The 10,470-nt window shown below is 41.0% G+C and overlaps 1 pseudogene; it reads left to right on the forward strand.

Moving 5' to 3' along the window:
- Positions 1–7,634: 7,634 nt before the first annotated feature.
- On the forward strand, positions 7,635–8,285 carry LOC102864399 (annotated as a pseudogene).
- The last annotated feature ends 2,185 nt before the right edge of the window (positions 8,286–10,470 follow it).

The following is a 10,470-nucleotide window of genomic DNA, read 5'->3' on the forward strand; positions in this document are numbered from 1 at the left end:
CCATAACATCAATAATATCACATGCAAGCAAAATCCTGCTGGAGATTATCCAAAAATGACTGGAACAGTACATTGACAGAGAACTACCAGAAATACAAGCTGGGTTTGGAAGAGGCCTTGGCACTAGAGACATTATTGCCAATGTCAGAAGGATCTTGGCTGAAAGCAAAGAGTACCAGAGGAAGGCCTGTCTGTGTTTCATTGATATGTATTGGATCACAATAAATTGGGCTAACTTTGAAAAGAATGGGAATCACAGAACACTTAATTGTGTTCATGCAAAATCTATACTTGAGCCAGGAAGCAGTCGTCAGAACAGAGCAAGGAAACACTGCATGTTTCAAACTCAGGAAAGGAGTGCATCAGGGATGTGTCTTGTCTCCACACCTTTTCCATATATATGTGGAGCAGATCATTAGGGAAGCTGGACTTTATGAGAAGGGATGTGGTATCAGGGTTGGAGGAAGACTTATCATCAACCTGCGTTATACAGATGACACATCCTTACTTGCTAAAACTGAGGAGGAACTGAAGCATTTGTTCCAGGTCAAGAACTATAGTCTTTAATATGGATTGAAGCTTTGTATCAAGAAAACAAAGATTGTCACCACTGGACCAATTGTTAACACAATGATAGATGGAGAAGAAACTCAAGTTAAAGAGACTGAAGTGGTTAGCAATTTTAGCTTGCTCAGTGCCACAATTACCACTCTTGGCACCAGCAGTCAGAAAATCAAATGACGAATTGTGTTAAGGAAATATGTTGTCAGGGACCTCTCCAAAATGCTAAAGAGCAATCTGTGCCTGATCATGGCCATGACCTTTGCAGTTTCTTGCTATGCTATAGAGAGTTGGGCAATGACTAAGGATGACAGAAGAAGAATCGATGCCTTTGGGTTGTGGTGCTGGAGAAGAATATCGAACATACCATGGACTGCCAGGAGAACACACAGGTCTGTTCTGGAGAGGATAAAATTAAGTTTCTCCTTGGAGGCAAGGATTTTGAAGTTCCATCTCACATTCTTTGGGCACACGGTCAGAAGGGACCAGTCTTTTGAGAAGAACATCATGCTTAGAAGGGTGGAGGGACAGCACAGGAGAAGAAGATGAGGATGGATTGACACAGTAACTGGGATAATAGGGGTAGGTGTATTGGAGTCAGACTGGCTCAGGACAGGGCAGAGTTCAGGGCTATTATATATAGGGTCACTATGAGTTGCCACAAATGATTCAATAGCACATAACAACAACAACAACAGTAGCAGCAGGACAGCACGGTTGGAGAATGAGGAGTGGTAAAAATTACTGCTCGCTTGCCTATTTTAGATACATGAGATATCTAGAGATTGGAGGGTGGGATTGTGGTACAAACTGAATTATATAAAAAAGACATCAAGAATTTTTATTTTCTGTACAATGAGCTAGATCTCACCAGGTGTTAACCCCATCCCCCCAAAAGGGAGGGGCTCAATGCATGTGAACTGTAGACATCTGAATCAGCGTTTGCTAAAGGCCAAGTAATTATAACTACCCGACTGCAATTATTTTAGGTCTCCCTAGTAAGAAAGGAGTATGGAGGCAGAGGTAGTCTTTTTACAGAAACTCTCCTGTTTGTCTCTTTGTGGTGTATTTCCTATGAACATATATGGATGGAGAAAGCATTGGGATAGGTCTTTATTTAATGCCTTTGACTTTTAAGTTTAATTCAGTCAAGTCTATTCCTTAGCCTGGTTAAGTCATTTTGAAGAATTCCCCTTTATCCACCTCACCACCAAAAGCAAACAACAGATCATCAAAACAGGCCTAGAGAAAAGTCAGATTCCTGTCAAAAAACCAGATAGACTAATAGACTTAACGATAGAGATCAAATGGGAAAGGAAGAATTTCTACTACGTGCTGAGGGGAAAGTACCACTCCCAAGCAGTGTGTTTAGTATTTTCTTTCAAGAATAAAAGCACAATAAAGACATTTTGATAACTTGAAACATGGAGTATTTATCACTGAACAAGTTATATTTAAGAAGCATGTAAAAGGTATACCTCAATGTGGGAAATGAAAAAAGAAGAAAGGCCTGAAATGCACGAAGTGCTAGTGATTGAAGAACATGATAAACATGTAAGTAAATTGAAACCATTGTATATTTGGAGAAATTAAGAAAAGACAATGCTAAAACAAGACAAGAGGCATACAAGGTGTGAGGAAGCTGATAGGAATCAAAGGGTCCCAAAGACCTTGTTCAATGTTCGAGAGGAGAGTAAAGCTATGAATTAAGCTTGTTGTTGTTGTTATGTGCCGTTGAGTCGCCTACGACTCACAGCGACCCTATGTACAACAGCCCTAAACTCCGCTCTGTCCTGTGCCAATCGCACTGTCTCTGACACTCCCATCCCAATTATTCCAGTCACTGAATCAATCCACCTCATAGAGGGCCTTCCTCTCCTGCGCTGTCCCTCCACCCTCCCAAGCATGATGTCCCTCTCCAAGGACCGGTCTCTCCTCACTACATGTCCGAAGTAAGTTAGACGGAGCCTCAGAATCCTTGCCTCCAAGGAGCCACCCGGTGTAACCCTCTCCAGGACAAATCTATTTGTTTCCTAGCAGTCCATGGTATTCTCAGTACTCTTCTCCAGCACCACAGTTCAAAGGCATCAGTTCTCCTTCTATCCTACTTGGCCATTGTCCAGCTCTCTGATGCATAACAGGTGATTGTGAAGACTATGGCCTGTATCAGATGCACCTTAGTCTCCAGAGAGACACCACTGCTCTTCAGCACTTTGGAGAGGTCCCTAACAGCAGACTTTCCCATGGCAATGCGCCTTTTAATTTCCTGGCTGCTGGTGCCAAGACTGTTGACTATGGAGCCAAGCAAACTAAAGCTGTCTACAATCTCAATCTCTTCACCATCCATCCTGATGCTGCCGATTGGTCCAGTGGTGAGAATCTTAGATTGGGTTTTAAAGTGTATCTTGTTTTGTATAAGTAAAATCTTATCTGTTGTCATGTTGTTGTTATGTGCCTTTGAGTCGCCTGCCACTCATAGTGACCTTATGTAAAACAGCTCTGAACCTGCTCTATTTTAGACCAATTTCATTGTTTCTGACACATCTACCTCCATAACCCCAGTCACTAAGACAATCCATGTTATCCAGGGTCTTCCTTTCTTTTGCTGTCCCTCCACCATTCCAAGTATGCTATCATCCTTCTCTAAGGACTGGGCCCTCTTGACAACATGGCCAAAGTATGTCAGACAGCTTCAAAATCCCTGCCTCTGGGGAGCAACGTGGTTTCACTCTCTCCAGGATGGATCTGTGTGTTCTCTTAGCAGTACATGGTATATTCAAGACACTTTTCCAGCACCATAACTCAAAGACATCAATTCTTCTGTCATCCTTAGTCATTCATTGTCCAGCTCTCTGATGCATAGCAAATAATTGCAAAGACCATGGCCTGAATCAGGCGCACTTTAGTCTCAAAATTGACATTGTTGCTCTTCAGTACTCTTGAGAGGTCCCTGACAGCATATTTTCCCAGTGCAATTAGTATTTTGATTTTCTGGATGCTGGTACCAAGAGTGTTGATTGTGGATCCAAGCGAACTGATGCTATTAACAATCTCAATCTTTTCACCATCTATCATAATGCTGCCAATTCGCTCAGTGGTGAGAATCTTTGTTTTCTTGCTGTTGAGCTTCAATTCATATTGAAAGCTTCAGTCTTTGACCTTCTGTAGCAAATACCACAGATCCTCCTCAGTTTTGGCAAGCAAGGCTGTATCCTCTGCATAGCCCAGATTGTTGATGAGTCTTCCTCCAATTCTGATGCCACATTCCTCCTCCTCAAGTACAGCCTCCTGAACAATATGTTCTGCATATAGATTGAAAAGGTATGGCAATAGGATGCATCCCTGGCGTACATCTTTCCTGTTATGAGCCCATGCAGTATTTCCTTGCTCTGTTCTGACGACTTGAAAATATATGAAAGAATCTGTAAGTATATCAAGTTAAAAATCAGTATCTTTTCAATTCTGTTATTTAAGAGCCCTGGTGTCATACTCCATAATATAGGGAGCTGCTAATTAAAAACCCAGTCCTTTGAATCCAAGAGCTGCTCAGCAGGAGTAAGATGAATCGTTTTGTCTTATAAAGACTGACAGCCTTGAAAACCAAAGGAGGCTTGCACAAAACTCTACGACAGTGGGTTCAGTTGAGGCTGCCGGAAAGGTTAGCAGTTCAAATCCACCAGCTACTCCTTAAGAGAGTTAGGGACAGGTTCCTCCTGTAAAGATTTAGAGTCGGAAACCCAGTGGAGGGAATCGTACAGTCAGAGTTGACTCATTGGCAGTGGGTTTTGGTGTGTAGGGAATTTATCTCCCAGCTCAAAGTCCCACAATCATGCACAAGATTTTATCTCTTTGCATTCTTTTCAACACTGATTAGTATAAGTCTTTTGAATTTTTTCCAATCTGGTGTTCTTAAAAGCAATGTATTTGAATTTTATAAACTAGTATAAAATGGTATTTCAATTGATTACTTCAAACTGCATTATCTTACTGCATTTAATCCCATTATTGAAGAGATTTTCTTATAATGTTACTGACCATTTGATTTCTCTATTATGAATAGTTTCTTATGCATATCCTTTATTTACTTTTATCCACCTTTAATTATGCTTGAGTTGACTTTGTAAAGGTGTTTTTTGAGGTATGAAAATTGCATTTGTGATAACTGTACAATCAGATAATTTTTGACATAGCGTATACTGGTGAAATCATCACCAGAATCAAGATAATGAAATACTCTTCTCTTCCCCAAATTTCCTTGTACTTATTCTAATTTCTCCTGCCTACGTGACTACAATCCTAGAAAAATCATTCCTGTGCTTCTTACCATGCTTGCAAAATTTTAGTAAAAATTAGGAATGATAAAATTATAATTATAAATTTTTAAGATTATAATTTAACAGATAGAAACTTCTATAAAAACAATATTTCGTTTCCTATAATTTTGTTGCAAAGGGATAATAATACAGTCTCTCCAACAGCAGTCAGTACAAAGAAGACCTTCAATGTCAGTTGCAGGAAGACCCTTAGGGGTACGAAGCAGGATACAGAGAAGTCTTACCATGAAGGTGGATGTTTGTCTCACTTGTTTTTCATAGTAAATTCCAGACTACGGCTCATCCAAGATGTGACATGATATTTCAACAGTCTGCTGGTGGCTTCAGTTCCTCATGAGCAACGTCTTTGAACATGCTTGATATATTTTAGTAATATTTTCATCCTTAACCTCCCCTGTTCTCCATGACATAACACTTCCTGCTGATGTGGTGGTGGCAGATACATTGTGGTTATGGAGAGCTTTGTTTAAGGCACTCCTGGTAGATTTATATTTACATTTGCCCATTGCCCTTCGCGTTAGCCATCATCAAAGAGCATAGGTCTTTAAGCACTTAGAGTGTTCCAGCTCTCATACCCAGCACCTGCTCCCAGACCCCAGACAATGTCAGAGACTTACCTAAGTGTGAAGACAGATGCCACAAGGGTCTAAAGTTAGAACTAAATGGAATTTAACTGTTTTGGTGACTGATGTTAAATGAAGTTACATTCAGGCTCTCAAATGATCTTCTCTTCTTATTCTAATGGTTCCCAAAATTTTCTAAGAAGACAGTCTTCTTCCTCAGGAAAAGAAGAGAATAAAAATGGGGTGGTAAGGAAGAAATGTGACAATGTGAATAAAAATGTGAGGAATGATGATTGAAAGTTAGAACGTAAACTATAGGTGTCAGGAGTGGGGTAGAGATATATTTTTAAAAGTCACCAGGAATTAAGCAAGGCAACAACAGCAGCAGCATAGTATTGCCTCTTAACTATATTCCTCTTTTCCACTGAGTGTATTTCAACTCATAATGGCTCTGAAGGACAGAATTGGAGTGCTCCATTGAGTTTCAAGGCTAAAATATTTGTGGAAGTAAACTGCCACATACTTCTCCTGAGAAGTGGCTGATAGATTGGAATCACTGACTTTGTTGTTGTTGTTGTTGTTGTGTGCCACAGAGTTGGAACAGACTCATAGCTGACCCTTCAGTGGGTTTTCAGAGGCAGTAAATTGCACTGGAGGATATTGTCCATCTTTCGCCTGTAGGCAAATTTTAACTGCAGAATCACCAGGATTCCTACTATCTTTAGCACAAGACCACAATTAAAAAAATAATTGAAAACTGTTACATTATAGGGTAATCATTTGGCAGCAATATTGGACCTGATCTGACCGGAAACTCTAAGTCTCTATTTGTCTTTTTTCTTTTGAGTGGCTTTGCTGATGAGTTTCATTGTGCAAAGTGATCCCATACCTTCCAGAAACATGAAATCAAATATAGTGTATCGAACATATTCCCTTTGTAAAAGCTACAAAAATTTTAATTCCAAAAGCTTTAACAAGGGATTTGAAAAAGTGATTGTGGAACTGTGCTCTTTGTGACTCATGCACAGAGCTGTTTCAGGTAGACCCAAGCCACCTATTTATTTCCAACCACAGGGAAATACAATATCAGAGAAGACATGCAGGGTAATTGCTACTAAGGCTGATTAGCTGGAAGGTCGGTTCCCTCCTTAGGGCAGTGAACCAAGAGAAGTGGCACGTGGCTGGGCCGTCTGGCTCTCTATGTGGTGTCTAAGTCAACTGGCCAAGGAAGTAAAAAATCTGGGATAGCAGTGACTTCCTTCCTACTGGCTGGACTTGGTTCACAAGTTAGGAACCAAAAGGGAAGGGGAGGGTATGTTCTGTGTCCTTGAGACGGAGATGAGAGAAGGGAAAGTGGGAAGTGAGAATTGTTCCACAGCTTCACAACTTATTAGCAGAAAAGAGTCTTCTGGGAAGCATAAATCCGGGTCTTACCAAGGAATTTTGCCAGGTAGATCTTGCTGTGCTATTAGATCTCAGTCTTATATGAAAAAGAAATTATAGTGGAGAAAAAGCAAGCAGTAAAGAAAATGAAATAGGAAAGTACTTTTGTATGTAATGTTTTATTTCTTTCTATGAGAACAGCAGAACTAATACACAAAAAGGAAATGTCCTAGGAGAAAATGCATCTAAAGATGCAGACGAGAATCCAAGAAAGTTATGAGACAAGTATTGACCTATGTGGACTTTTTGGAAGCAATTTTTTGGACAGCGATTATTTCCAGTTTGAAGAATCATCCATAATATGAAGGCTTTATTGTATAAGAAAACACTCAATCACACTTATCAAGAATAATATGATCTTATTAAAATACTTTGATAAATAAACAAAACATGTTAAACTCATTGCCTTCAAATCTCAGCTCACTTGATTGGACCTGATGCTCCAATGAGTTTCCAGAGGCTGTAACTTACATGGAAGTAGATGATCCATCTTCCTCCCTCAGAGCAGGTACTGGATTCAAATCACCTGCCTTTGAGTTGGCAGCACAACTCGTGCTTTACTCTTTTGAAGCTGGAATCCCTGGCTAGGGCATGCTTGGCTACTAAGCTGAAGGTTGGAGGTTTGAGTCTATCCAATGAATAAAGGTCTGGTGATCTATTTGGGAAAAATAGTCATTAAAAACCTCTGTGGAGTCAGACGGGGCCCAGAGACGCTTCTGGAAGAACCATCACGATGGCCGCCCAAGGAGAACCCCAAGTCCAGTTCAAACTCGTGTTGGTGGGTGATGGTGGTACTGGCAAAATGACGTTCGTGAAACGACACCTGACTGGTGAATTCAAGAAGAAGTATGTAGCCACCTTGGGTGTGGAGGTCCATCCTCTCGCGTTCCACACAAACAGAGGACCGATTAAATTCAATGTGTGGGATACAGCTGGCCAAGAAAAATTTGGGGGGCTGAGGGATGGCTATTATATCCAAACCCAGTGTGCCATTATAATGTTTGATGTAACATCAAGAGTTACCTACGAGAACGTGCCTAACTGGCATAGAGATCTGGTTCGAGTATGTGAAAACATCCCCATTGTGTTGTGTGGCAATAAAGTGGACATTAAGGACAGGAAAGTTAAGGCAAAATCCATCATTTTCCGCCGAAAGAAGAATCTTCAGTACTACGATATTTCTGCCAAAAGTAACTACAACTTTGAAAAGCCTTTCCTTTGGCTTGCTAGAAAACTAATTGGAGACCCTAACTTGGAGTTTGTTGCCATGCCTGCTCTTGCCCCACCAGAAGTTGTCATGGACCCAGCTTTGGCAGCACAATATGAGCACGATTTAGAGGTTGCGCAGACAACTGCTCTCCTGGACGAGGATGACGATCTGTGAGAGAACGAAGCTGGAGCCCAGCGTCAGAAGTCTAGTTTTATAGGCAACTGTCCTGTGATGTCAGTGGTGCCGCGTGTTTGCCACTTCATTATCTAGCTAAGCGGAACATGTGCTTATCTTTGAGATGCTGAAGGAGAGATGAATGGGCTTCAGAGTGAGTGTGGCAGTTAAAAAAACCCTTCATTTTTTGGACCTGCATATTTAGCTGTTTTGGAAGGCAGCTTCCTTCTTGAGTTTCAAATACAAGATTGCTACAGTCAAATCACAATATTCCGTGGTAAAATTTTGTTTGTTACTGTCATTCCCATTCTTTTCGTTTATAACCAGAATAAAGTTGTATTTAAAACAAAACAAAACAAAACAAAAAAAAACCCAACAAAAAACCTCTGTGGAACACAGCTCCACTCTGATGCGTGTGAAGTCTTCATGACTTGGAATTTCCTTGATGTGGGTTACCCCAACATAAAAGAGTCCTGGTATATAACAGTTATATACTCTGACAATTATGGTCATGCACATAACCACAACATTGCTTTTCAAGTCCACCAAGCTCACTAGCTAGCTACTCAAGGGGAGACAGATGGAACAATCTGCTTACATAAAGATTGTTGTTGATTGCCGTCGAGTTGATCACAACTCATAGTGACTCTATGAACAAAAGACCTAAAGCCTTTCTGTAACTCCAAGTTCACAGAGTTTCCATGTTTAGGAATTGGATGCCACTTCTAGGTCATTTGTTCTACTTTGTCTTAAGGGATCACTATTTGGAATCAACTTGATGGTGATAGGTAATGGAAACCACGACCTATATGAAACATGCTTTCCTTGGGGACAATTGGTGTGTTTTTACATATGCTGTTGCTGTGAACTTTAAGGAACTCACCATAGGATTTAACTGGCTCAGATTCTTTCTTCACCAATTGAGAACTGAAATCTCTTTGTCCTGATTTCAGTCTCCAAAGTACCACAATGTGGGTGGTTTGAAAGAACAGAAATGCATTGTCTCACAGTTGTGGAAGCCAGAATGGTGGGTGTAGGGGTGTCTCTTGCCATCCCGTGGCTTGGAGATGCCAAATGTGCTGCCAGGCTCCTTCTTGTATGTATCTGCACGTGGTTGTCTTCCCTTACCTTGACCTGCCTCCTTGTCTGTTCTGTCCTTTTATAAGACACCACTCAGCAGGGATTAGGAACCACCCTCTTTTGTTACGATATGACTGACTGATAGGTTAAGACTGACTTCTAAACAAGGTCTCATTCATAGAAGTGAGGACACTCCCACACGTCTTTTGGGATGATACAATTCAATCTACAAAACGATCCTGCAGAGACTGCTGTTAGCAGTATATATTAATGTTCGCTCCATCATGCACTTTTGCAGCAAGCAGGCTGAGGAGGAGATGCAATGCCCACAGCCTGCCCTTTTCACTATATTCTGGCAGTATTTAGGCAAGATTCCCATTTTCCTCTCCAGAAGGTGCATGCAGAGTGGGGCTTCTCTCCCCTCCATCACACCAGAGGGCTGCTCACAGGTTTTCAGCACAAGCTCGAGAAGGGGCCCTTGACCTACTTTCACCTGCTGCTGGATTCTCATCTGACGTTCCCTCCAGCTTCTTGCTAATTGCCTGAACTGGCAGCTTCTGACTGTTGCGATCTCACTTTTCTTGGCTGCCACCTAGGACTACCTTCTGTTCACCTTTGGTTTGCTTTCTACTTCCTGGCTTTGAAATGTCACCTCACTTACTTACTTACTTGCTTTCTTGATTCTCATGGAGAATCAACCCTGGCTAGATCCAGTATCTTCTGTTCCCCTAAACCTCTTTCTGGGATATGTGATAGTCTTCTTTTTCTGTTTCCATTATCTTTTTCTACACCAGTATCTTCCACAGCCTCTCCTCGATTATGTACACATTTATAGACCATGTCTATATATTCATGTCTTTTAAATTATCAATAAACCCCCTGTATCTTGCAAAAAACCATTAATTGCTCGTTACTACTATTTGTTGTACTGAATATCAGTTAAATTAGGACCTAATGTAGTTACAATCAATTGTTGTTGTTGTGATTGTTAAGTGTGGTCAAGTCCCTGAACACTTGTATAACTTTCATCGTTTCTCCAAGTTCATGGAGTTTCCAGAGGCAAGCTATTTCAGAAGTGGATGCCCCTCTTGCTTCCAAGCTTGTT

The sequence above is a fragment of the Elephantulus edwardii genome, unplaced genomic scaffold, assembly GCF_000299155.1.
Source record: "Elephantulus edwardii isolate Elephantulus edwardi_28Jun2011 unplaced genomic scaffold, EleEdw1.0 scaffold00022, whole genome shotgun sequence".
NCBI classification, from domain to species: Eukaryota; Metazoa; Chordata; class Mammalia; order Macroscelidea; family Macroscelididae; genus Elephantulus; species Elephantulus edwardii.